This window comes from Anopheles coluzzii, chromosome 3 (assembly GCF_943734685.1).
Source record: "Anopheles coluzzii chromosome 3, AcolN3, whole genome shotgun sequence".
Classification (NCBI taxonomy): domain Eukaryota; kingdom Metazoa; phylum Arthropoda; class Insecta; order Diptera; family Culicidae; genus Anopheles; species Anopheles coluzzii.
In genome coordinates this window covers 85940284-85968030 of record NC_064671.1, presented here as the reverse complement: position 1 = coordinate 85968030, position 27747 = coordinate 85940284, and the positions used below count along the sequence as shown (strand labels likewise).

General features: G+C 42.4%; 1 protein-coding gene across 1 annotated transcript in view; it reads left to right on the top strand.

The window, feature by feature from the left end:
• LOC120959882 (RNA-binding protein fusilli) overlaps positions 1–27747 on the top strand; it is an 80641-nt gene that overhangs the window by 17060 nt on the left and 35834 nt on the right. The window lies entirely within an intron of this gene.

Here is a 27747-nt window from a genome sequence, read left to right as displayed (position 1 = left end):
ATCGTTCAGTGCATCGGTCAGTTAAGTTTTGAGGGAGCGTTTTATTCCCTCAAAAGTGAGACATCAAAATATGTGCATAATGATTTCACTTTCCTCTGTCTCCCTCTTCCGACTAGTTGCCGCCTGGTCGTGTTGCGGTTTGCGCTTCCGTTTTCAGAGCACCTTCAGAAACCGCTGCTGGGTCCTAAAAAAGAATAAAAAACACCCATCGGTGGTTGTGTTCTCCCCCTTCTCCCGCTGCTTTTGCATCGACATATCCGAGGTGGTAAGGGAGTTCGGCTGAATACTGAAGCCACCGAAAAGGAAATTACCGTTTGACACCAAGGTCAAGTTGTCGCACCACGATGTGTTGTGTGGTGGAAAAGTTCTACACTACGCCGGCGCGGCTGGGTGATGAACCGTTGGCGCGCTCTGGGCTTAATCATATGTAGATTTATGATTTCTATCGCGCCGCGCGTTTATCGTGCACTCGTGCGAACTTTCCGGTCGTAGGTTGCCTATTTTTTCTTTTTTTTTGTGTGGTCACTGTCGGTGGTGGACACAAAGATTTGAAAAGGGAGCGCGATGGCGGTTCCCCAGAACCATGCAACACATTCAGAAGTTTAAACCTCAAGGGAGTCGGGGTGAAAAGCCTTTCAAACAAGTAAACTGATGGGATAGATAATGACTCTTTATGCTGTGTGATAAGTAGAATTTACAATGGTAGTATCGTTTGTTGTCTGATCGATTTCATAACATGTTCTTTTGATGAAGTAATCATCGAATTTGATTTCCATAACTTTTGCTTTTGATAGCTTCAGTTTTGTTGAATCTCTGCATCATTTCAATTGTATAGATTTCTATGACTGAAAACTACTTATTTCAATTGATTTTAACTCTCTTCTGGAAACTCTACAATACGGCTCCAGCTAATGATCACGCTGTGACGCTAAAGTATTATATTTTTACCTTGTGATGAAACAATGATTCTCATGTTTTATTCTCAATGATTGGAAAAGCAAACATTCATTCCAAAATAACAATATTTGTTTTAAAAAAAACTTGTTTTGGTACAGATATGAAAGGGGGTTAAATTATCTTGCTTAAATCATCATTATTCGTTAAAATGATTAAAAAAATGATTCTTCAAATTATGAGTAAAAATTGAAAGAATAATATTTTTTCGACTGCAAAACAGTTAAATTAGATATTTGAATTTACGTCATTAACTAATATAAGTAGTTGTACTAGAGCTTAACTACACCGCTTCGTTCGTCAAGCTATTTTTGATAATAATCGCTCCATGCACTTTCCACTTCCGCGAGCGAGTAAATCAACATTTTTCGATCATATTTCATCCGCCGCCTCTCAGACGTGTGCGCCACTAAAGCGCAAGCTTTGGCGGTCAGTGGGAAACTATGATTGGGCGATAATGGTTTCGTATCCGTGGCGTTTTTTTTCAATAGTTGCGCGAATCTCTCCTGCCCTGCTGGCTCCTCCAATTTGGGTTCAGTTTTAACTACCGCCAAAAACATCACTTGAACGGCGTGATAAAACTTCATTTAAGAAACGGTAAATCCTTGCCATTTTCTCCAGCCCTGTGATGTGTGTGTGTGTGTGTGCCGTGTGTGTTCCCCTCCACACATGTGCGATTAAGAGTGCACAACTTTTGAAGGAGGAAGTACATCATCTAAATCGCTCATGCCCCCCGAGGGGGGTCATGTTGGGTGTACAGTTTTGACCAGTGCAGCCACCACTGCCTGCTAGGCTGGCGGCGCCCGTTTAGCTTAGTTGAACTCCGCTTCGAAAACTCTTCGCTCTCGACACTCAACGATATACGTACGCGTTGAATAACGGATGATGAAACGATTTCGGCTGCTGCTTGTGTCGGATGATGGGAATGGGTTGATAAGCGCTGCCGCAAGTCACTGGTGTAAGATGTGCTTTTGGAGTGCTTTGGCCGTTTTTTTTTCTTCTTCATCGTTGCTCACAGGGGTTTATCTTATCGTGTGCATATTTCCTGATACTATTTTCATCTTTCAGCTAGCGGTGGGTTTTTGTGTGTTTTTTTTTACTTCTCTCTTCAATGTATGCGCATCGGAGAGAGAGAAAGAGCGAGCATAGCTTACAGCTTGCGTGCATTTCGTCCATAATTTTGTAGATTTTCATAATAAACTCTGACACGACAGGTTGATGTGTGTTGCACGAAAAGGTTGTGCACTTCATTTGGAAATGCTTAGCATTTTAACTTTTAAAACATCATTCAGATGCATCTTTCCGAGATGCAGCAGCAGCTAAGGACATACAGACTAAAAGTCTAATTAAATCTTAACTAAAACGCCCTGCAGATGTCATTCCAGCTGTCTAAATTTCCTTTAGAGACAGTATCAGGGATTTTTCAATTGTCATGAAAAATTCCGTAAAAAAATGATAAGAAGGTAGAGCTTTAAATTAGCTCCACGGGCGTAACTGTGTGTCGTGCTACAATGTGTCATGAAAATCCCTTATCGCTGCTTTCTAAGGCCTCTTTTTACAAGTAAAGAAAGCAATACAAATGAGTAAATCATTAGCAAACTTACCTACTTACCTCTCTACACCGATTGCTATTGCTACTATTGGCGTCTGTGTCTCTGACCCCTCACCCTCTTTTGCAGTCCAGTGTGTCTGCGATTAGAATATAGATATTGAATATTTATATTGGCTTTCTTTTTAACAATGCAAAGCACTGGAAATGATTACATTTCAAAGCATCCCGACTCATTAGGTGACTCTTGCGATTAAGTATTTAGCTCACGTGGCGTAGGCTTTTGTGCGTATCTTTTCGCCTGATGTGTGTTTGACGCGCCATAGTGGATCGAAATGAACAGTTTCTGGCCACGGTTCAGCAAAGTCTTGGAGGCAATACATTTGGAGCTGAAAAAAAGCACACATAGCAGTGTAATGGATTTCACTCGGAAGGATGTGTGCGAGAGGTTTGTTTAATCCGGAACGAAACAAAAAAAAGGCTAGACAACTATTTGGAGCTAATTGCTAGACTGAGTCTGTTCTGCTGGTTCCGCTGCCAAGCCTCCAAACCGGTGCGCTGTCGACGAACTCTACAGGCGCACACTTTATGTTTGCTAGCGGTAGAGAAGACGCCCGAAAGCATAAAGACACCAATTAGTTGCGAAAGTTTGCACATTAACTAGCGGCATGGGTTGGTTGGGTGTTCCGTGCTAGAACACTGTACGTCGTCGGGTATGTGTAGAACAGGTTCTGCACCTTCTGGCAGTATGCAGTGTCGTAGAATTATCTATGTGTGTCCTCCGGAAATAGGAGTTCCGGGGAGAGGCTAGCAAAAAGCCTCTAGACGTCATAGGAACCCGCGAGAACCCCTTAATGCTTATCTCGGCAGGCAACAGTACAACAGTGTGTAGTGTTTTGTGGAGCGCAAACCACAACTCCGTAAGCTCCGTAACTGCTAACCGCTAATTCCAAGTCATTGTGGAATAGATGGCGTATCCCCCATGCCAGTCTAAAACGCTCCAGCTCCCGGTAATCAATCTTTCGGATGGGTTTTGCTACCATCTAGTATGTGGATGGCTCTTTTTGTAATGTTCGGGTGATCCTGAGGTGTAAAATAACGAACGCCGGTGTCTGTGCGGAGGTAACGGCAGTGGATGGATAATGATAGCCATTGGTATTATAGCATGCATGAAGGACACTGCTGTGTGCTCTCCTATATTTGTGGTCGTGCATCTCTCGCTTAAAGCGAATAAGAAGTAGCACAAGCTTGGGTAATTACCAACTCTGCAAGCCTGAATCTTACATTTCAGGCAAGAAGACACTCTGACACATTGTATGGAATGGTCAGAGCACAACTTCGTGGAACAGACATAAGAAATAAAGTATTGTCCATGTGATGGAGCCCCATGAGAAGAACACAATTGCACACAGATGCAGATGAGAAAGAAGCTCCAACATTCCTGAGATGATGCTGTTGTGTGCCTACCTCCGTGCGATTGCCTGCCAAGCTTGGACAAGCTTCAGGTTGCACTTTCCCAGCTCCATCCCAGATCCGATGTCGGTGGTGAAATCGGAAGTCATGGAAAGCCGTATTGATGTCAACAGGTTGATGCAGCTCTAGCTCTGTGTGTGCACTTTCGCCCAGTGTTTACCCGGTAGAGCACTCCTTGTCTAGGATTTGCGAAAGATAAACGGCCGTTTCGATTTATGCTGAACACTTGACCTTATTTCGTGCGGAAGATGAACCGAAACCACAGACTTCTCCTCTCGAGGAGTATTCTAGGACATGGAAGACTTCCCGGGTCTGATGATGGTTTCTGATGCGTGCGTATCTTTGTTGTGGAATTTCTTTGCATAAAGTTTCTAATTTCATCGACGTTGATTTCAACCTGAATGTGTGTGTGACACCAATGTGTGGTGATGTGAGGTTTTATCGTATTGCGTCTTATATTTGGACTCCCACTTCGGCTGGTAGCAGATTGAACGGAAATTGATTTTTGGTGGCTGTTAATAAATCGTTTTGCTGTTTAATCAGGCACAGCAAATGATTGACAGGTTATAACAAAAAAAACAGCACTGGGAATTAGAGGACATATGGATGAGAGAAAATGGGGGGAGAAACCCAAGGATGGTTAATTAATTTTTCCTGAAATTAAATTTTGATACCGCCTCACGTTTTTGTGTTGTTTTTCGGTTGAACCGATAAAACAGACATCCGGTGACTTTACACTTTTCCATCGCGAAAGAAACTGCATGCTCTCTCTATTTCATTTCTCTTCCAGCTTCTCTGCTTTGTCCTCTTCAAAGTGACCTTGTGTTTGTTTGTGTATTGCGGCTTTGGACACTTCTAGATTAAGAGCTCCCCGTACCTTGGGAAACTTCTCCAAAAACGCACACACAGAGCACGTGCAATTTTCTTCGGCTGATTTGTAGGCATCCCTTCCCTTTCGCTGCCCGGCGGCTTCCAAAAAAGATGCTAATCATGCTGAATGGAAAACACAGTTTTGCAGCGTCGTTTTCATTAACCGTCGTTGCCTTTGGCGTCACCAGACGGAGGCGCACACCTGACGAACGCGGCCATAAAAACGATTTACAGCCCGTTCCGGACATTAGTGTCGCTCATTTAAATGTGTCTGGACGCATCAGGGCAGCGGGCAGGTACCGATCTGCTCGGGTGACGCGGCCACAGCACTGTCCCCTCGCAGAGTGCATTATTACGAGACAGAGAGCGGAGGTTGGTGTGCAGACAAATGAGAACGAAAAAAATAAATCCTAATGCTAGCAACGCAAGGAAGGCAAATGAAGTCATCCCCGCAAATGGCGCACACTGGCAAGGACACTTCATTAAAGTGCGATTAATCCCTGGCGGCCTCCTTCGACGTGTTCTGGATGGCATTAAAGGGGACGGGTGTTTTTTTCGGACATTTGGTCATCTGCACTGCCGCCTGGTCATGGAGGTTGAGGGTCGGTCGCGTCATTGGTTGCGGTTTTTGTTGACGCCACAACCGTAAATGATGCAAAATTATCCACGGAGTGGTATACGCGCCGAAATTACGGACACACGCCGGCACTGCTTCATTACCATACGACGGAGGTGTATGACGTTGATGAAGGTGATGTGAAGATCCAGAGCGGGTATCTAAGGTTTGTTTTGGCGGGTTGGGTTGGCTTTTGGGGGTTGTGACGACAAATTTGGAAGGGTTTTTTTGTGAACGGTTTTAGGTTATTCTTCACATTTATTTATGTAAAATTAGATGTATTATTTCATTCATTACAACGATTACCTTACGACAAAGAACGGTGTTTCCGTGTTTGCTTTTGTGGTTAACATTATTTGATCTGTGCTCCTTGTTTCCTGTACCATTTGTTATTTGTCATTTTCCTCTCTTCAGCTTCTCTCTTTTTATTAATGGCATGCTCTCTTGAAATTGAAATTGAAACATTCAATTTTTCATTCGTTTTGTATTTTCTATTTCTGTCAAGTTTTTCTATTTCTGTCAATTTTATATTTATTTAAAAGTTAATTTAAGAGTTCGTAAAGTTTTTATTTATTTATTGATAATATGAATAATCGTTGGAATAAATAATACAATCAAATCTAAACAGAAAATAAGACAAACGCAAGTCTGCAGCCTGCAATACACCAAAGATTGTTAATTAACTAACGCCATCATCGGCGCTTGTGGTAGAATCGAATTGATTAAAGATTTAGTAAAAAGAACACACAAAAAAAAAAAACAAAAAGAAACAAACAAACGCCACAGGTGGTCGTCTCCTTACACGAACCAAAAGAGAAGGAGTAGAATGTTGCCCCACATGCTTTTCTAGCAGCTACTGCAATTATCGTTTTAGCAAAGAGCAGAAAGATAGGTCTAATTGCAAAGGCAACCGGTGGACCCGCCAGTCGGTTTGCTCAAATTTTGAGGGGGAAGGGGCGTGTGGAAAATTGAATCTTCTCCCCCCGCTAATGATTGAATTCAATTTTCAGCAATTAATGCCGCCATTGTTGCGGGTAAAATCACTTTCGCTGCGCGGGTCCGAACGGACGCGGAGGACGAGTTGCATCACTTTTATTTATAAATACGTCGCCAATAATGCCGCTCAGCGCTCGTTAATCGCGATGGGGTCATGGGCAAAGAAAGAAGCTCAAATCGGGTTTTTTTCTGTTTAAAAATACTTTAAAGTACCGTTTGAGTTTATTATTTTGAGACTTTAGATATGTTTACTCGGTACGTATGTAAGGGTTCACATTTGTTTGTGCTGAAGGGCAACGCAAGAATTTATTGGATAAGCAACGTTCCCTTCCCGGCAAACGGCAAGCCCTCTGTCGCAAGGTTCTAGCGTGTGTCTGTGCTTCGTTTCCATGCCGTGGCGTTCGGTTCTAAAAATTCAACTTTAAGCTTGAGTGCGCTCTTGAGCGAGGTGGTACTTATTTGCCGGACCTTAAAGTTTACTTTTCGAGCGGAGGAAGCAACGCCACGGCAAAAAAAACACAAACACACACGCATATTCGTGTATGGGTATCGATTCCATCGTGTGTGCTCGCCCCTAATGGTATAGGGATGAAAAAAAACAACAAAAATCACACAACTGTGTAATATGCGGTATTGGCGTGTATGTATTGGGGATGATGGTTGGTGGCTCCCCAGTTTGGACGCGCAAGGTTTGTACAGAATCGCGAACGCAACGACGCTGCGCGTGAGAACGAGGAAAGAGGGCCATCATGACCATCATTCCATGCAACATTGCCACCGTTTGTGTATGCAAAGAAGGGGAAGCAGGAGGGGCCTCCCCACGGCTAAAACTACTAAGGGCTAGGGTTTCGTTTTTGCTTGATAACGAACCGGAGAAGGGGTCGAGGGGGATACCGAAGGGCGATAAGCACAATTAGCAATGCACTGAAAGCGTTGGAGTGCGTTTTTGTTGTGGTTCTTTTTCAAATCATTTGTGAAACTGTGCTTAGGGGCCAGGTGCTGAAGTAGTAGTATATTAGCGGTGTTAATTGCGCCGTGGTGCCGTGACCAGGATAAGTAGCCAAATAAACGCTGCAGAGGCGTGCTGAGAGCTGTTGGTGTGATGTGAAGTGTGTGAGAACACGCGAGGGTAGAACCTGCGATGCATTTGTGAAGAATGGTTTGGAATGATTGGAATTTCAAATCGTCGAGGGGCGGGATGTTACACGTTATAGCTTATCGTACAGCTATGCCGTAGCTGAAATCCGATCTGCCGTTGAAAGTGAAATTGGAGAGACCGGTGCCAGTGCCGTCGTCGACACTGAACCGTTGTGGATGCATTCCTGCCGAGGACGCTTGCTAATATTGCATTCATGCTGCCAATTTGCTTCCCTTTCGTGTTTAACCCCCGTGCAACCCACCTGTGTTACCGTATTGCTGCACTAGCTGACGACACAGCCCTCCACAGTGTCGGTATTTCCGTCTTGCGTTGCTTTTGCTGTCTTCTCTATTGAGCTTAGTGGGGGATGGGTTGTTTTTAACCCCTTACCGCCGTCGGATACTATTTCTTTCCTGCTTCCGGGAAGTTTTCGTGCTCGCAGTAGGGCGAGATGAGCAATACACTCATAAGTTGCGTTGTAAATCAAAGTGGATCAAAACAACAAATGGAATCTGATCGTACGAAGGGGTTCGGTTGGCCGACGCGCTATCTATCGGAGTAACTTACTGTCGTAATTTTGGTTGAAGGAATTTGGCTCTGCATTACGAATTTATTTGTTTTGTAGCCTTAGCTACCCTATATTTTTTCCGCTCCATTTAATTGGTGGGCTTAAAAAGCAGAATAGCAGAAATATATTAAACTAGGTAGATAAGGTCTTAGTTTCAATTTTATTTTAATATTCCGAGTGATGAGCTGTCTATGGGTAGTTGATTTATGCAATTTCAAATTATTTTTGACATATGAATGAAGGCTACCTGTTGTTGACTCATGCTTCGAAAGTGGCTTCTGTTGAATACTTTTGTTTTTTAGTCCAATGTAAATAAATATTTTTCATATATTTTGTTTGAAGTTTTGTTAAATATATGATAAATGTATTGCCCGAAATATCCGGCAAGCTTGAGGAATGTTAATTAAGAAATTCTGCGATCATCTTCGTGTTTTACCGCTTTAAAGATACAAAACCACTTTTGATCGTTGATCTGTAGCGAAGAATCACTGACCGTAACATAACCTTCAAATATATTTACAACAACGAATGAATGATGTCATTGTTGAAGGTTTTCTTTTTTATTGACTACTCTTATGAGTGAATTTGATTAAAAAAATATGGTAAATTGCAAGAGAAGAGAGTAATTCCCGTTGAATTAAAGAAGGCAAGTAAGTGGATAAAGCTCTTTGCTCTACAATTTTATTAATAAAAAAGAGAGAGACATGAAAACGGAATAACATTCTGATTTAAATTTTAAGGTAATATTTGCTCCTTCTGGCATTCGTCTGTATATGGGAGCAAGGTATTAATTAGTAATTTCCAGTTATTGTTTCATCTGATTTGAGTTTATTTTGAGAGGCCCTCTCCAGCTTAAAGTCTTCACTTTGAGCACAACGAAAGAGCACTTTGCGATTCGTGTATATTTAGCAAATAATAGTTTAAAAATTAAAAAATCATCCAACGGAGATAATGCAACTGTGCAACTGCTGTGTTACAACAAGCACACACAAACACATAAGCACTGTTTCCAGCAAATCCAGTTGCACTAGCTGCCTGATTCATTTGCTGCTGGCCAATGGTGATAGTGCCGGCCGCCAACCGATCATATTACGTGTTGCGCCTGCTCGTCCAATCAGGCAGCACAAATCATGTTTAATCCGTCAATTTACTCCCGCCGAGCGGGGGATGGGGTGGGAGAGTAATAACAACAAACGTTTCCATCCACCACCATTCGCCCACCATACCCCTACAGACACACATGCGCACACTTCTAGACACAGCATCAATCAGTGAAAGCGAACGCAACGCAACCCGAAACCGTCTCAGAACTTCTCATTGCACACACTGAGGTGTATGCGCATGACGGACGTTCTGAACGCGCTCCGAGTTGTTCTATTGCTCTCTTTTGCTCTCTTTCTCTCTTTTGTGTCGGTTGATGTGTTGTTGTTTTTTTCCTTCTTCAAATGGCGCTCTCCGTCATTTCTAGACACGACCGTTTGTGCACTTGACGGCACCGCTAGAGGATGCAACGCGCGGCAAGCGCGCGGGGAAGGATTTGGGTGATTTGAACGATCGCGTGTGCACGAACCCACCGAGTTGAACCTGTTTGCCGCTTGCGAAAAGCATTTGTGGGACGATAAAAAGTGCGCGCGCAGTATTACCTGTAGGTGATCATTTGTTCTTACCGTTTTTGTTGAGGCTTTGGAAGCAATGTTGAGAAATATTGAACACATTTTCTTCACTATTTTGTTTATGTTCTAAAGGCAAAGCAACACATATTCTATCATTTTCTTTGCAATTTATCAATAATTTATAAACAATTGATGAGGTTTGACAAGCAAGAATAGCAAGATCATAAGTCCAGGCCCTCGTTAGTACCTTCTCTGCCATGTAGCGAATGGGCAAGAACCACACCGCACTGTGGACTGCTGAGGTATATGCATCTCTAATCTAGCACTGGAAGGTTACACCGTGTGTGACCTTAGACCTCGAATTATTCCACACCAGTTTGTGAATGCAGATGCGCGCGCATTTGCGTTGCGCTGATTTATCGCATCAACCACCAGTGCGCGGGAAGCGCCGCGTCAGCATGTGCGTATACGCTTAGTGATTGCGGGATGTGGACGGTGGTTGGTAATGGATGGTTGTCTACTGACTACAACTAGCAATTTATTTTGTACTTGGCAGCGTGCCGATTGGCTGTTGCTGTTTGAGGATGTGTGCGAAATCATTGATTGGTGTTTTTGCGAGCTCTAGTGGGAACGTTTTTGCATTTGTTTCGAATCTCAACTTGTGCTGAGAGACAGTTTGATATAAATTTCACCCCTATTATTTGGTTCGAATGTTATGAAAGCATTAAAACCCCTTTTGGAAGAGAAAATCATAATCCCTTAAAATTAAAACAAAACCAGCGAAAACGTGCATCGATTTTCCACTTCAATTTTGAACGGAAATCAGTTTAGTGTCGGGGGCTATTAGCCGCCATTGCATGTTTAATGAATTGCCACCATCGATTACCGAAATGTCTGTGGTGTGTTGCCCACATTTAGTGCTATAAGGGTTGGGTGTGTGGCACTCGCTTTGTGTGCAGGTGTTTCTATATTACACTGTTGCGGCGGACCTAGTTGAAATCGATCGACACAGCACTGTGTGTGTGTGTGTGCGTGTGCGAAGGGAAGGGAAATTCGTATTTGCTTCGGTGTGGCGATTTCACGGTTGATGCAATTTTTCCCTCCCGTAGCCTCGGGCACCAGCAGCTCGGCCGTGTACCGTGCGTTCGGTCCTAAAATTCAAACCGTATCATATTCGACTCATAATTGCAACCGTGTACAAACACTCCATCACAACTCACACACACACAGAGATAACCTCTTATACCAACAACAACGCCAGGGCGTTAGGTGAGTGGCAGCTTTCCGATGCAGTTCGTAGCGAATGCGCGCAAGGTTGGCGTCCAAAAAGGAAAACACAAAGTGTATAATCGCTACACCCCCCCTCCCACCGACCATCTAAAACACGATCGCTAGACCAAGCAGGGGGGTGATGTTGGTGGCTTTGCGGTGAAAGAGGAGGAGGGTGTTACAGCCGTGTGTACAGGGCGTGGGGGTTTGCTGGAGAAGAAATTGAAATTTCATGGAAAAATCGACTGAAAAATCGATGAAAATTTTTCTGCTACTGCTGCTGGTAGTGGTGGTTGTAGTGGTGCATTTTCCTTCCCTTTTGGGTTATTTCACATGATTTGTTGTTTGTGCTTTTTTTTTCTTGCCTTCCCCATTTCTGTTATGTAATGTTGTTTTGGTTTGTGCGTGCGTTTGGGTGATTTTTGGCACAGTTTAATAAGAAAAAAGCGAAGGGGGCACGTGATTGTTGAATCAAGGTGGAAGTCTTAAATGGGTTGGTCTTGCCCGTTTTTTTTTGGCTCCTTTACATGACAGGAAAAGATGGCGATTATTTCCATCTTCTTGTTCGGCGGGCATTTTCTTCAATTTGCCTATCTTTCTCCAGTATGGATGCAATTTTCCGATTGCTTACCTCCTGTTTATTTTGCTTTTTTTCCTTTCCATTGAGTGCGAGATTACGAACGCAATGGCGATTCGATTTCATCTCGTTACTTTTCGTTCGTTTGGGATTAATTGGCGCATTATTGGGCGCTAGCGGGGCGTAGAAATTGGCTTTTTTCTTCCTGTGGTGAGCCGTCAAGATGCTACTTTAGAGGAGATCCCTTTGCATCGATCCACCGGTGTGATGTTGTGTGACATAAGCGAACCGTGCCAGCGGCCGGAGGCTTGTCTTTTTCCACGGCTGCGCAGCCGAACGCGCGATAAGAGGATGGAAACAGATCCGGATGACTGCAAGATGTTAAATTTCCGCAAGATGCCTTCGAAATGGCTACAAATTGCTTACAGTGCAGGAAGAGTGTTGTGTGTGTGTGTGCTTGGACGTGGATGTTATGAGTTGGGTTAAATTATCTACTTTTGTTTTGCTATTATTTTCTATCCATTCGCACTTTGGTTGTTTGATTATAGCAAAAGAGGTAGAAAGTAAGTGCGTGATTGAATGCGACTCATTGGACAAGATGCAAAATGAAGGATATTTAATTATTCGTTTGGTTTTTGCGTCTTTTGATCGTATTTTTGCGGATATTTAATTCATTAGTTGTTGAAAAGAGTTTTATAAAATAATTAACTACAGTTAATGTTCAATTACTTTTAAAATAATAAATATTATAGCGAATATTCTAACAAATATTCAAATATTCTAGTCCATATTATATGTAATATTCAATACCTAAGTTGAAGTGTGACTAACCTGAAGTGTGACAGACTACGCAATTTTGTAACTATTTTTAACCGCAGAAAATTATTAATGTGCTTATGCTCTGTCTATATTTGCTCCATATTTTGTATTACATATAACAAACTAAGCCAAATTGTTTTTTGGAACAATTTAAAATACGTACTCAAACGTACTTTTACATTATTACATACATACAGGGTTTTCCAAGTCACTTCCGAATGTGCACATCATTATTCATCACCTCCAACATGTTTTTCAACAGCTGTCACACAATGTATTGACATCTGAAAAAAATGTCACTTCTTACACATGATTTTCAACACATCACAAAGAGCTGTCAAACTCAATTCAGCTTGGTACGTGTTGTAAATTATGTGGAAGATCTGAAATATTTATTGTGATGCAAATGCAATATTTGACAGCTGATGAAAAACATCTCGAAAGTAATGAAAAATGTTGATGACATTGGAAATTGACTCGGAAAACCCTGTAATGGCATAATCTTGCGTTAGAGTCTGCATCGCTGGACACAAGGATGGCCTCACTATAAGCATGTTGGTTTAAGTTGCGTTCTCGATAGAAACTAGTTCTTGTCTCAAAGCTTCAAGGTTTCAATTGTCATTTATATGCGCCTAAACTAGTCTGATTTAAATTTATTGTTTAATCACGATTATGAACTCACTCCAAATTATTCAATTCTCCGTCTGACCTTAAAGATTGTTAATCGTAATCGTAATGTCGTAATAGAACTTTAGATCCTAGTACATGTTTTCTATTTTTCATTGCCGTAATTTTTCATTTATTTGACAACATTTTCCATTGTCGGCCAGAAACGACCGTGCAGCATAGAAAGAAGGCTGACACGATGAATAATAACACCACGCTGCGTGCTACCGTTCGCTTACAATCACTTTTTAATTCTGTGCCGCCACCACCACATCCAGTTTCTTCGAGCACAAAACAAATAGAAACACACACACACAACTTTCCAATGTGCCCACAAACCGGGGTAAATGATGAAAAAATGGTTAATTTGCCTATTTTGTGTTGCTTCTCTCGTGTGTGTACAATTCACCACGAATGGCATTTTCGTCGTTGCATTCGTTACTGGTGCTTGGGAGGAGAAGGTCTTCGTCGTTGTGCCACCCACCCCTCTCTCGACACGTGTAAAGGATTAAAAATGGTAGCCTTTTTGGGGTGCACCCAGGGCGCACACAACAATGGTGTAGCCTCCCGATTGGCCCCCCAAATCAAAGCGCCCAATCATCGTCCATTCGACGGGCCACAATTGTTTGAACCGAGAGGTTTGTGTCTACACCCTCCGGAGGCTGGAAAGACGGTGATGTTGATAAAATAAATAATACCTGCCCAGAGACCGCGCGGTACCAATTTATCATCTTAATAGGTACAGAGCTGTTGCTGCCACAGGCCTGTTCTCTATTGGGGAAGATTTAAAGCTGTCTTTGAATTCTTCCTCGAGGCTGTCAATACACAGACAGAGAGAGAGAGAGAGCGCGGTGGCGGAGGTCTGGCTCAGTTACGGGAATGATTTAATAATCCATTTTAAATGGAGATTGCATGGTTCGTAAACGGTTCGGAGGACTCTATTATGTTGGTGCACATCCCCCCTGGCTCTCGTAGGATGGCGCAGGGAGTTGCGAACGAAGCAAGTAGCGCCACACTTTTTGCTCCCGGGGGAGGGACTAAATTTGCGCCTATTTGATAGCCCACTAATGTTTGACGCCTCTGGCACTCTGGCACCAGAAACCGGCTGTGCTGTGTGTGTGTTTCGCTCGGTTATGGAAAGGTAAATTAGCGATAATGGGAAAATTGCTGCAGCGCACATTGAACCGGTAGCGCTCTCGGTCCCTGCTTGTGTTTGGGTCATTTTCCTTTGCTCCTGCGAAGCTCGATGGCACTAATGGGATGGTGTTGCACTACCAGAAGACATCTTCGCTGGAATGATGTAGCTTATCGAGGACAAGAAACAATTAAAGGCACACACAAACTTGTGGTCGCTGTTTCTGCTTATGAGCTACTTCCCTTGGGGGGGCGAGCCTCCTTGAAGGGCCGATGCCACGTGCCAAGGACGGAGCGAACGCGCTCGGGCTACTAGCACTAATTTTATTTTCGTTTGCCTGCACGCTTCATATTTCCCTCCTGCCAGCGAGCGATCTGTCATCGGCATCAAGCTGCACTGCAACATAATTTCGTATCCTAGTTTGCGTCCGTTTTTTTCTTCTCAACCCCCGGGGGTGGTGGCTGCTGTGTTTGAGTGGTAAATCGTTTATTTCTCGAAACCACACGTGTGCAGATCGAGCGGGGGACAGAGAGCGAGAGTACTGTTGCAAGGAGGGAAAAGCGGTGTTGCAGATTATCCGTAACATCTCTGTTTGATGCGGTTTGCGTAACTGCTGGTGTGCACGAGCCGCACACCAGTCAGCTGAGAAGAGAGAGTGTTTTGTTGTGGTGTGGGATGTGTGTGGACGGCGAACCTCTATCCGGAAGGTAGTCGAGAGGATGGTGGTGGAGTTTTGTAAGAGATCCAATAGCGCGCACACACACACACATTGATTGATCCATTGCAGCAGCCATTTTTCAGATGCATGGTAAGACAGGTAATGCGCCTAACAAAAGGTAAATCAGACGCAAGAGGCAAAAAGTACGACCATGAGGGAAAAGGACCATAACATGATGCTTATAGGAGAGATACAAAATTAGCAATGCATAACTTCAATATTATGCTCAAGAGGTAATATATAATATTAATTGGAGATATTCATTTCTATGCACTATTCTGTTTTCCATCAGTGGGCGTTTTCACGATACTAGCCAGCTGTTTTATATTAAATTTGACACTTGGGGACTGAAATGATAGTCAAACACTCCATACTAAACAATACACAAAATCTCGCAAATGATTTAAATTGCTTAAATCCAATATGGCTGGACCGTAACTGTCAAATTGATAGAAATCCGGATGATGTTTGTTTGTTCCACTAACAGGCTAAAAATTTAAGCTCACTGGGGCCCTTCACGATTCTAGTAAGTTTTTTGTTTGGAGTTTGACAGTTGGAGGTTGAACTCATGTAAACACTCCATACAAAACCACACACAAAACTAGCCTGAAATTTTCAGTATAGATTATTCTAGTCTCAATGCTAGAATTACATTCGAGTACCTGCTCGAAAAAAATCAAAACAAGGTAATGTTTACATTTATCCCAAGGCGCATTAAACAGATCAGGTGATTGAACATAGAATCAAAGTGTATTTAGTCCAGGTGGTCTCATAGCATGTTTTTTATAACTTAATTTGAGCATCTCTTTTTGACAGAACGGGTGAAAACTTTTGCTCAAACAGGCTTTCTGGAGGCTTGACGTATAAACAAAACACTCTTAAAATCGTTATTGAGAAGCAAAAGCGATACAAATCCGCCTTCTAAATTCATACACCTTGGGATAAGCCCACCTCTATATTATACCCCCTTAGATAGCTGCTCGAAAGCTGCTATACAATGCAAACAGCTGACAGACTGAAATTTCAGCCTACGAACTTAAAACGAAAAGGGCCCCATTGGCTGGAAATAGAAAACCCGGCGAGTGTTATTTTTTGAGAAAACATGCACTATAAGTTTCAATTTATTGTGTGATCTAGCAAAAGTTGATGTGCTTTTTTGCTGATTGTTGGTGATTATTTATTGTTTACAACAAATATTTAAAATCTCAAGATGTAATATCTGCAGTAGAAATGGTTTCAAATAGTTGGAGTGTATAATATCCTTCGATGTCGTATCTACTGCTCTATACTTTTTATCAGCATTTTGCTAGTTTCGACAAAAACCTAGCCTGATGGATCTTTAGGTGTTTGTTTTACATTTTTTTAAAGTCATTAAGCCAGTTCAACAGTTTACATGACTTGTATCAGAAATTGCTGCTCAATTTTGGTATTCTTTTCCATTATTGTGTTTTTCCGCTTATCAATCAACCTCAAACTTTACAATCTTTAAAGACAAATCAAATCTAATAACTTTTTAGACAATGTTGTTAGATTATATGCCCTTCATTACTTTCACTTTTTGACATTGTTGAAAGTCTGTGTAAGTGATTTGAAAACATTTTCTTCAATATAAACATTCAAATGTGTAAATTGCGCATTTAGTGTAAAGAAAACTCATCTTACAATAAGAGATGTACATTCAGTAGCGCAGCCGATTTTGTTGATGTTTGATTGCATCACTAGTGTGCCTCTTGAGGCATACATATACACACGCACCGACGCACACATCACCCAGAGGGTTGTCGATAAGAAAGCATATTGCTGCAGCAGCTCGGTGTGTATGCATCGCGGCAAGTAGATGTGGCCTGCCAGCAGCAGCAGCAGCATACTTCTTTTCATCGCAATTTGCTGCTGCAACTTTCCACGCTCGTCCGCGTACTATGCGAGCGCAGCCCGCAGTGAAAGCAACGCGGACGAGAGTGAACGAGAGAGGAGCTTTGGATTGCATCAGAGGAACGACGAATCGAAAAAAAAACGCCAGTGCGGAATTGAGCCATAAAGCGGCCAAATATGAAAATGATTTTAATCGACAGCCAATTGGCCTTACGCTTACCACCGACAATGTTCGCCTTGTGCGCGAAGAGCTGAGTAGAGTGGTAGCGCCGCTGTTGTGTGCAGTTGTTATTGCTGTATGAATGTTTATTTCCCTCCGTAGGGGGGGGAGGTTCTCTCTTAGTGGGGTACCACCGCGAAACAGCAAAACGATTCCAGCGAATGCGAGCTTTACGAGGAGATTCTTGTAAATGTTGTGTAATTAGTAGATACTATTCTTAGCCCGTAACTACTTCGCATGAGGCACATGAGAGCGCACTATTAAAAGATTTCGATGAGTTCCTGTATGCGCGGGGGATAAGATATAATCATAACTTTGGATGAATGTCGTGTGTGTGTGCTTGCAACCGGTGATAATGACGTACCGGAAGCGGGTCGTAGTTTCAACCTGCAATTTGAAATCTCAACTATATAACCGACTGAATGCTTGTAACGGACGTCAGAGAGGGAAGAGAGTGCTGTGTCGCGCACGATGCTGGAACTGTCATCGACACGAGCCTGCAAGTGTAGCTTGCTGGTTGGTGGTTCTTAGGTTGTTTGGTATGGTTTCGCCTGAAAATGGATGTATTTGATTGTCGCAAAGGAGGACGAGAAGAGTGTAGGAGAGGGCAATGATTATTTCATTTCGAGCTGATCGAGATCATTTCTGCTGATTGAACGTGTGTACGGACGTGGTTGCAATTAAGAGTGCTACTGCCCTTATGGTATCTGGCAATGTGCAACAATTAAATCATATTATTGCTTGTATGATCCATGCAATGAACTATGACACTTTTCAAATTTTGCTGTCGTTACCTGTGTGCTGTGTTAATTTGGATATTCTATGACTTAAATGATCTCAATCTTTGGGATTAAAATTGAAAAGCCTAAAATGTCACATATGCTTTATTTGTAGGTTGTTAGATGATGATTTATGGAGTAAAAAAACAATATAGAAAATTAGAGGACGAATAAAAAGGCTTAAATCTTGACAGGACCAACAGAAGATCACTTCACTATCCTCGCTCCACGTTCTTTGCCCGTTCGTCTTCGTCTTAAGACAGCTTTGGCGTTGCTTAGTGCGTCGTAGTTCCAGTATTTCTGGTTTATTTGTTTGTTGTGCGAGTACTTCAGAGTTTTTTTGTGTATGTTGATGTAGCAGCACCTCGGCTTCTCCCGCCGCCGGATAGCTTCCTCAAATACTTTATCGCTACGGCTGAACGCCTCCAGGAGTGGAAATACTTCTTTTTAGTATCTCCAACGGGCGCTGCTGCTGTTGCTTTTCAAGTGGTCAAGTCTTCAAAACGCCACGGCTGGAGGAGATTTACTTTGTGCAAAACAAAAAACGCTGCTGCAGGTACTTCAAAAGCCTCTCATACCACCTGTGCGCTCTTCTTAGACGGTAAGGTGCAGCCTGTCTCTCTCCTCTGCACGCAAGACAGGCTTTGGGGCGAGCCATGGCGCAGGTACGACGTGCAATTATCTTCACACGACACAGTTTTCCTACGGGGCTCTTTTTTTTGTTGAGGGCTGTGGTGCTCGCTGAAGAGCGCAAGCCGTAGCCGTACTTTACCGATGGAGAATGGGGCTTGTGTTGTGTTTTTTAGGTTTCGTTGCACGAACGCACATGCACACATATCGCATGTCATCGCGTCCGCGAAAAAGGGCTGGCGATGATGGGGTGGCGTGCTTCGCCACAACTCGCCTCTCCCCAATCCCGAGGTCGCTTAGAACGAGCTCTGAAGAGAGAGAGATACTAAGTGTAAGATTTGTTTATGTAGCATTTCGGAAGATGGACTCACCCTTCACTCTGTCTCTATCGCTCGCTCTCTCTGTGATGTCTGTTGCATTTGGGCTTGATAATGCTCGCATCATTAGCATCGAATGGAGGCGCGCGCGCGCGGCGTATCATGATCGGTGTTAGAGGGGGCAGCATGCGATGGTTGCACCCGTCGACTAATGGATGCACAAATAATGATTTAACCTGACGTCCGCCAAACCGCTGGGGTTGAAAACAAAAAAAACATATACAACGCAATGCAAATGTGTGTATGGGTACAGATGCATTGTAGTTGTATGGGGTTGATTGTTGCTGACCGTAGCACAGCACTGTTCATCCTCTTGATGGGAACCTTCCGGAAAATATCTTCCAAATGCGTTTTAGAATCGAGAGGATGCTGTGTGCTAATGTGACCATTAGACAAATACCTACTCGCGTGTGGAACAGTCGTGTGTCTGTGTGTCTGTGCTACTAAGAGGTGAAGGTTTTGCTTCTCCGCATGCTTAAACACCGCATGGGGACGACGAACACCGAGGGAAGAAGATTCTCTTCACGATTTGTTCGCGCGTGGATGGCTCTCGTTATTCGCCACTCGCAACACAACCCCGAACAATGTTTGCCGTCATCGATTTCGCGATGTCAAGAGACCATTTAGACCGTGCAGGCGCGACTTGAAAAGACATCTCCTCCAGCACAGTCGCCGAGGGTTCGTCGCTTTTGTACTGTTCATGTCTCTTGTTGGCGGGTAAGAGATTTCAACGCGTGGTTAGCACACGCAAAGGCACGAAACACAACTGCTGGACGTTTAGGGAATGGTTTAGGCAGAATTTGAAAGGAAAGGAGAGTTTATTCAAGAACTTTTTGCATAGGGAATGAAGAACTCTATAGGTTTAAATAACAAAATGGACGAAAATGCTACAAACAATCCACTTCTTCTACGTTAATTTGACGTTTCTTTAGCAAGATAAAGATACTCCTGGTAAGAATTGTCAATTGTCTTTCCGTTTTTTCCCCTGGGAAATGGCTAGAAGTCCGTTACAGGGGCGCCAAGTACTTGGCCGGTAACGGATCGTTCGACTAATTGCTAAGGAGAGTGCTGCTGCTAGTGTGTGCTGGGGGACAGATCGAGAGAACATACCCATTACGATGACCCTTCCGATCCAATGTACCGGTGGAATGAATGAACCGAAGGGTTGCCGCCGTGACGAAGAGGTGTCAGATTATTAGGTGCACAGCATCACACCTCAGCTAAGCCGGGCGCAATTGGCAGGCAGCGCCCCCTGTATCGTGAACAACACAGCGTTCCGTTCTATCTTGTGTCCTCAGCCGGTTTGCGATTGATGTATAATTACGAGCAAATTGCCAGCGAGTTCTGGGTACCGTGTGCCGCAAGGTCACACCGTCGTCGCCGTCGTTGGGGTGAAGAAAAGGTCGAACTGCTGCTGGTGATAGAGATGAAGAGGCAGGGAAGGAACGTTATAGAAAGAATGCCGTTTCTTTGGAGGAGTTACAGCAAAGTTGAATCTTTTTTAATGAGACGTTATGGAGGAAATGTGTTGGACAAGTGTGAGTGTGGTATAGTATGGGGTTCTGCTATGGCCATCATATTTTTGGGAGTCAGATTAGAGAGAGAAAAGCTGTGTGGAACAAAATGGTAAGACATGTTAGCTGCGCTATGTTGAAGTGTTAAAAAATGGACATAAATCAGATTTTAAAAAAATCTAAAAATAGGTCAAACTAAAAAGGTGTTAAAAAACCCACTGAACGATGATGTGCTTACTTCCTATTTTGTTATGGAACTAGTGCAACTGCGGTTTATGATCATCAGCATCAATCTGCATACAGAACCACACACAAGGAGGAAAAAAAACCAATGAAAAAAACGAAGAAATGATGGCAAAAAGTGGATTATTTTCTTGATTATACTTTTTTTCCTCTGTCTGTCATCGTTGTTTTTTTTTGTTTTCATGCATGGTTGTGTATGTGTATGTAATAATAATCTTTGAAGTTGGAAGTTTTTCTCTCTATTTCGAGCATGCAACGGGTTGCTCAGCTGTACAGAACACAGGAATAAGATAGGGAAAAAAAACTGCAATGTGTTGGTTGATCATCATCGGTCGTCATCATGATTGCAGTATGTGCACCCTCAGGTACTGCGTTGAGGACAGCGGGAGTTTATTTTCAAGATTCATCATTTTTAATAGGAAAGTGACCGTTTTGCTTGGCGCGCTCTGCTAGTGCATGTGTTGGGGTTGTGATTTTTTTTTATTGCGATTGGGGATTTTTTGCCTGTTTCCTCCTCTCCACTGTCGTAGATCGATAGAGTTTCTGGAACGACGAGATATAAACAGAACCAGAGTTGGCAAGGAATAGTAAAAAACACACAACTGCAATGATTACGCGTACAACCGGAAGACACGTTTTATGTGGTCGCTCGATACACAAGCGATGGCGAAGCTAATCAGTGACCTACGGTTGAACAATCTTGTGGGGAAGCGTGCTTTACTCACCCCAGGTTCGACGTCGCCACTGTGCAATGGCGCGATATGCATTTTGATTGGGTTTGTGATTAAACTTTCTTGCGTCGATATTTGTGTGTCTGTATGCACTTTTTTGTCTACACTCATCTTCTCTGTGCAATGAGATACATTTTTTTTCTCATTGCCTCTTGTGCGAGATGATGTTGCATAAAACGGGAGCAAAGGGGTGGCCTCCCTCTGTGCAAGCTAATCACTAAAAGGTAATTACCATCCTAACTATCGGGAGCATTATATATTGGGGCGCTCAAAGCTACTATACCGACCGCCTTCCTCCGCCTTTGGTAATTACGTGATCATCGTCTTCGATGAGAGACAGATGGAGACGATAGGAACGCCGGCTGCACACACGTGCGTGGCCTTTGCTGTGCTCCGGAAAAGACCGAAGGTTAACGTGTTTGATTTTTTGTTGCTGGTGTCCCTATCGTTAATCGGAATTACTGATAGAGGTTGTATTGAAGTGTCAAAATAGAGAACGAAAGCAAAAAAAATTGGCTCTTTTTTGTTGGCAACGCAATAATAATCAATGCACCACGTAGTATGCAACTGCGAGATGAGGTAAAAAATAAGGAAGCTTAACGCTTGTGTGCTACCCAGATGACACCGATTGACAAGGAAGCAAGCAGGGATTAATTGTTCGGGAAATCATAGCACGCGGGAAGCGTGACTTTTAACGGCATTTTGGAGACGGAGACGAACCAAAAGGGAGCGACGAGAGCCCCTCAATGCAAAGATGAAGATGCTCATTTTCCAGCCACCACCAGTGGAGTTGGAGCCCCATAATCAAGTGCGTTTGTGTGTGTGGTGCACTCTTATTACACGGAGGGCGGCAGCTGCGGTGGGGAGACAAACGTCAATTAGAGTGTGTCGGGGCCTCTTCTGTGAGGCGCCTTTAAAGAAGGAGAAGAAGGTGTGCATGGTTTGGTTCCACTTCTGGTGCGCGAAGCCGTTTCGCGTTAGCTCCCCTGAAGACATGGGAGGAAAAAAACACACGAATCGAAGAGGATGCCCTAATGTCTTTTTAACAATATCCATACGGAGGCGTTGAAGATGCGCGTCAGTTAATCATAATTAAAGTCGGTGTGTGTGCGCCTCAAATTCGTATGAAACTGGGCTTGAAATGTTCGGAGAGTTTATAATGTAATAAGGGTAGGATAAAAAAAAACAGACAGAATTAGACTTCCGCTTTTCGTTTTTGGGACCTTATAAACAAGGAACTACAACTATGAAGCTTCACGACGTTTTTAAATACCAAATGAATAAAATAAAGTTGTCGTCGAGATGCATACATTAAAAATCTCCATCAATCTTAATGTTCCGGGTACCAGGCTTCTTCATTATCGAAAAGAAATTACTGGACAATTCAGTGGTTCTTACAGAATTTCATAATAGTTTAGCGAAACTATCAGTTCTCATCGAGATCTATTGTTTAGACGACAATATATCAATTCCAGCATCTCTGTTAGTTTGTTGATGTTAATAAACACTCTAATTCCTTGATAATTCAACTTTATTATTGAATTTTGAAGGTCCTAAATCTTCAATGATTGCTATAAAATATGCAGAAAGCACTGCCTGAAGAAAGTATAAATTAAAGTAAAGGCTCGTTAATGTGGTTGGTTCAAATGAAGCGACAATTTAAAACATCATCAATCTCGAAGGATTAAAACTATAATTAACCCTTTAGTTATGCGTCTACACATAAGCATCAACAAATTCCGTAAGCGGCGGCAATCAGTACGGGAAAATTAATGCAACTATTTAGCAGTGGCGCAACGGTAACTGCAGGCTACATCCGCAGCGAATGCCACTTGATGTCATCGGATGTCATAGGGCGGCTGGCCCTAACATTCTACCAAGCTAATCTTGTGCTGAGCTTTATTGGACACGTGCGAGCGCTACCGGGAGTGCTTCATTTCCCGCGGAAAGGGCTTGCGTGTGCGCCAGTGTACCAGTGGCGCAGGAGGTCAAGTAATACGGGACCCGCTATTAGAACTGACTAAAAGAGTAATTCACCAACCGACGGGGTCAGCCGTTAAAAGCTTTGGAAATCATTTGTGGTCTCGTAAGCGAATGCAAAAGGAATGCAGATAATCTACATCAAAGGCGTAGAAATAAAGGGGAGGTGAAGATGTTTTTTTAGTCTTCAATGGGATGCACTTCTCTCTCATCAGTCAATGACGACCGTGCTCGCGGGGAATAACATAATAGCACATCGTGTTCTACGATTCTGTCGCTGTTGGGATTAGTGTGTCAGAAGACGCGAAGACCTTGTCGCAACGAGGCTTTCGTGTCCAAGTTAACGATGAAGTTCTACCACGAAGGCATTGTTTGTGTATGGCTTGCTTGTTCCTGATTTCCTGCAAAACATTACATTGAAAGTTTGTTCCAAAACATCGCAAAATTTTGTTTAGTCTGGCTCGTCGTGGCATGTTGTGGTTACTTGGTATCATCTTGGAAGTCTCCTAGCACATATTCTAACACAACTAACAAGTGGGCTTGCTTTTGCGCACAACAATAGGTCGTAAACAAGGTATTGCTATTTTGTATCTGGAGAGTCGCGGAATGAGCTCTCAAGATAATCTGGCGCTACCACTTGTTTTGTGGCTGATTTCCATCTTTATCTTCCACCGCACATCTACAGCTAATAAGAGATGGCGAGTATAATGTGTGTTCACGCTGCAAGATCATCTTTTGGAGGAGCAATTTGAAAGTTTCTTATTAACTGTGTAGGCATAAAAACGTGAACGGGCAGACAGCCGTCGATGTCAGTATCATCTTCAGATAAGCTGGTAGGAAGTGTCAAAGCGTGAAATGTTAATCATTAGTGATGGGTTTGCTAGCATCTGATGGATTGGCGTTTACATCAGCCTAGCGTAACGTTTTTATAACACAAAACTAATCATATTACCCTTATGTGAAGTGCCCCTAATGTGTATATAGATCAGAGGTCGGGACAGTAAAATGTAACTCAAAGGAATGGCAGACTTTATGATAAAATTGAAACGCTCTATTGTGTGCCATTCATCATTCATCGTCGACGTCTGGGAGCCCTTCATCTCGTACCAATCGAATTGTGGTCGTAAAATTGGCAGTAAAGCAACCTTGAAGGCTATAAAGTTTTCCAATAAAACTAGCGTGTAAAACCGCGTTAACAAAACATGTCCGGACACGTATAAAACCGTTGCGCGACATAATGGTTTATACATGATGCATGGTGCTGCTAATAGTTTCATTGCAAAATATACATATTGTGGCGCATACACATAGGCGTAATGAATATAATTATAGTAAGCTATATAGCAGAAATTATAGTAAGCTATCTTTATAGGAATAGTTGTGATTGGTAGAAGCGTGTTAGTATAGGTTAGAATAGGATAGCTAATACGAAAAGATAAGGATAGAATAGGTAGCATAGGAAATTAGGCATAAGACGGAATTAAGGATACATAGGAAGTAAATGAATTAAGCTAGGATTAGATAGGGAAATTTTAGTATAAATAGCGGGATAGGATTTAGGATAGGCAGATAAAAGTTAGACTTCATAAGGGGAAACTCTGTCCAATTATAGAGAAAATTATAGAGAGTATAAATAAAAGTTACAGTTCCTACAAAACACCCCTTTTTCAATTGTACACTAAAAGTGATATACCACATGGCGACCGTGATCGTGAAATCCAACGACGACACGAATCTGTGATAAATCCACGCAATACCAAATCGGATGTGCACAGAATACCAACAACAAAATCGGTATACAAAAAAAAAAAAAGTCTAACGGTAACGTGTGTAATTCCTCGACTACGCAAACCCGAAGCTAGCAAGTGTGCTTGAGAGTACATTGACCGACGTTTGGAGCAACGACCGAGGATCACGTCGAATCAGGACTAGATTCCCAAGCGGTCAGGTGAAATCGAATGCGTGTCAAGAGCGAGAGAAAAAAAATAAGAACCGTACGGGAATAGCACACCACGGCAAATAGTGATCGGTAATAGTCGGAGAGAACAGAGGTGTGAGAAAATTAATAGCGTAAAAGCGGGCGTAATGAGAGTGGTGGATTGCTATCATCATCAGCAGTCGAAGGCATGAGAAGAGTGCGACGAAAGTAGTGATCTGTACGGCGAGTGCAGTGTACAGTGTACCACGAGGCCAGTGAACAGTACGGCGAGTGCAGTGTACAATATGAGAAGTGTACCACCAGGCCAGTGAACAGTACGAGAAGTGTGCGACGACGGCGGTAGACGGCAGGAGTATACTGTGTGACGACAGCAGTGAACAGTACGAGAAGTGTGCGACGACGGCGGTTGAAGGCAGGAGTATACTGTGTGACGACAGCAGTGAACGGAAAGAGAAGTGTACGACGAGAGAAACGAGCAGTAAGAGAAGTGCATCACATTATCAGCGAGCGGTACGAGAAGTGTGTTGTGACGACGGCAGCGGAAGGTGAGAATTAACGAGAGCAGCGGACGGCGTTTGGCGAGAGCAGTTGACGGCGTATGAAGTGTTCGAGAATATCGGACGGCAAATGCAGCAGCGAAATACGATAATGACCCCTCCCCCCCCCCCCTAAGGTAGGATATGCGTAGTGAAATAGAATTGGGTTACAAAGAATATTTTTGGGTTTAATTATACTAAGGAGCTAAGGATTAAGGGTTAAATTATAATTGTAATTGCTCAATTAATTTTTTTTCTCGCGCAAAAAAAAAAAAAAATTTAAAAAAAAATATATATATAAAAAATTAAATATATATGCATACATATATAGAAAAAAAAAATCACTATTCAATATACCCCTTCACGATTATTTACCTTCGTTGCCTTAAAATAGTCGACATGCTCGTTTAAATGTTACCTAAGATCAAACAATATTTAAAAAGACTACAAGATATTGAAGAAAAATTAAAGCCGGGTGATAAAAAGTTTCGCAGATGTTTGATTGAACACTATGGTGTCACTGCAAACAACACGTTCGAAAAAATAAAAAATTTAGTATTCAAATTAAAGATAGCAGAGGCGCCAGTAGAATTAGAAACAATTACTAAATTTGCAAATATCAGCTACAACAACATTAATTCGTACATAAAGTTTCAATTACAAAATAAAGTCCAATTTAAATTTAAAACACTTGTTAAGATTAGCATTGCATTACGCCGTTGGAAAAGGAAAACCATGGAGGATTTTGATATAAAAACTGCAGCAACATTAGTACAATTATATGACGGAAATGCGGACAGCTTAGAAAATTTTCTGGGTTCAGCAAATTTATTAAGGAAGCTTTTTCCGAAAGACACGAAGCAGATACTAGTAGAGTTCCTCAAAACACGATTAACAGGTAAAGCTCAACTAGGGTTAGCACCAAACATAACTGATTTTGAAACCCTTATACAGGATGTAAAATCACGATGCCAAGAAAAAATAAACCCCGACAAGGTTATAGCAGAATTAAAATCGATATGCCATACAGACACGAAGACCCTATGTGACGAAGTGGAGATACTATGTACAAAATTAAAAGTGATGTATCTCAAACAAAACATACCGGAGCAAGTGGCTAACGACATGGCAGTCAAGCGAGGAATAGAAACACTTATTGACAAGGTCAAACTCACGGAAACAAGGATTATATTACAAGCAGGGCAGTACACCTCTATATCAGATGCAACAGAAAAGGCACTAGAAAGCGAAAGAATGCACAATTCAGCTCAACAAGTGTTCGCATTTAGAAAAAACTTTAGTGCTCCCAATCGCTCCTTTGACAATAGATATTCAAATCAGTACACTCGTAATACGTACAACAGGTCACAAAATAGAGGAAATTTTACTTCAAATTGGCAAACAAATAATCGGCATCAACATAATAATTTTCACAACACCAATAACCGACGATTTTTCAGAAATACCAACAGAAACAATAACAGGATCTACACTACACAAGCCACAGAACAAGAACATTTTTTAGAAGAAAATCCGCAGCATACCGATTACCAATCTTAGCCATAAATCTAAATGCCAATAACCTTATCAAAGTAAGAGTAGAAATGTCAACAGAAGAATACAGTCACCTAATCATAGACACCGGAGCAGATGTTTCTTTGTTTAAAATAAATAAAATCAAGTCCAACCAACACATATCTGCGCAAAACAAAATTAATCTGACAGGTATAACTACTCATACAATAGATACTTTAGCCACTACTTTTACAACAATACATTTCGGAGAGACGTCTGTCAAACACCAATTCCACCTGATACCAAAAGAATTAGATATTGGGGCTGATGGCATTTTGGGCAGAGATTTTTTTGCAAACTATAGATGTGTAATTGATTATGAGCATTGGCTACTCAATTTTACTCACAATGGCATGGCCGTCTGCCAACCCATAGAAGATAAATCCAATG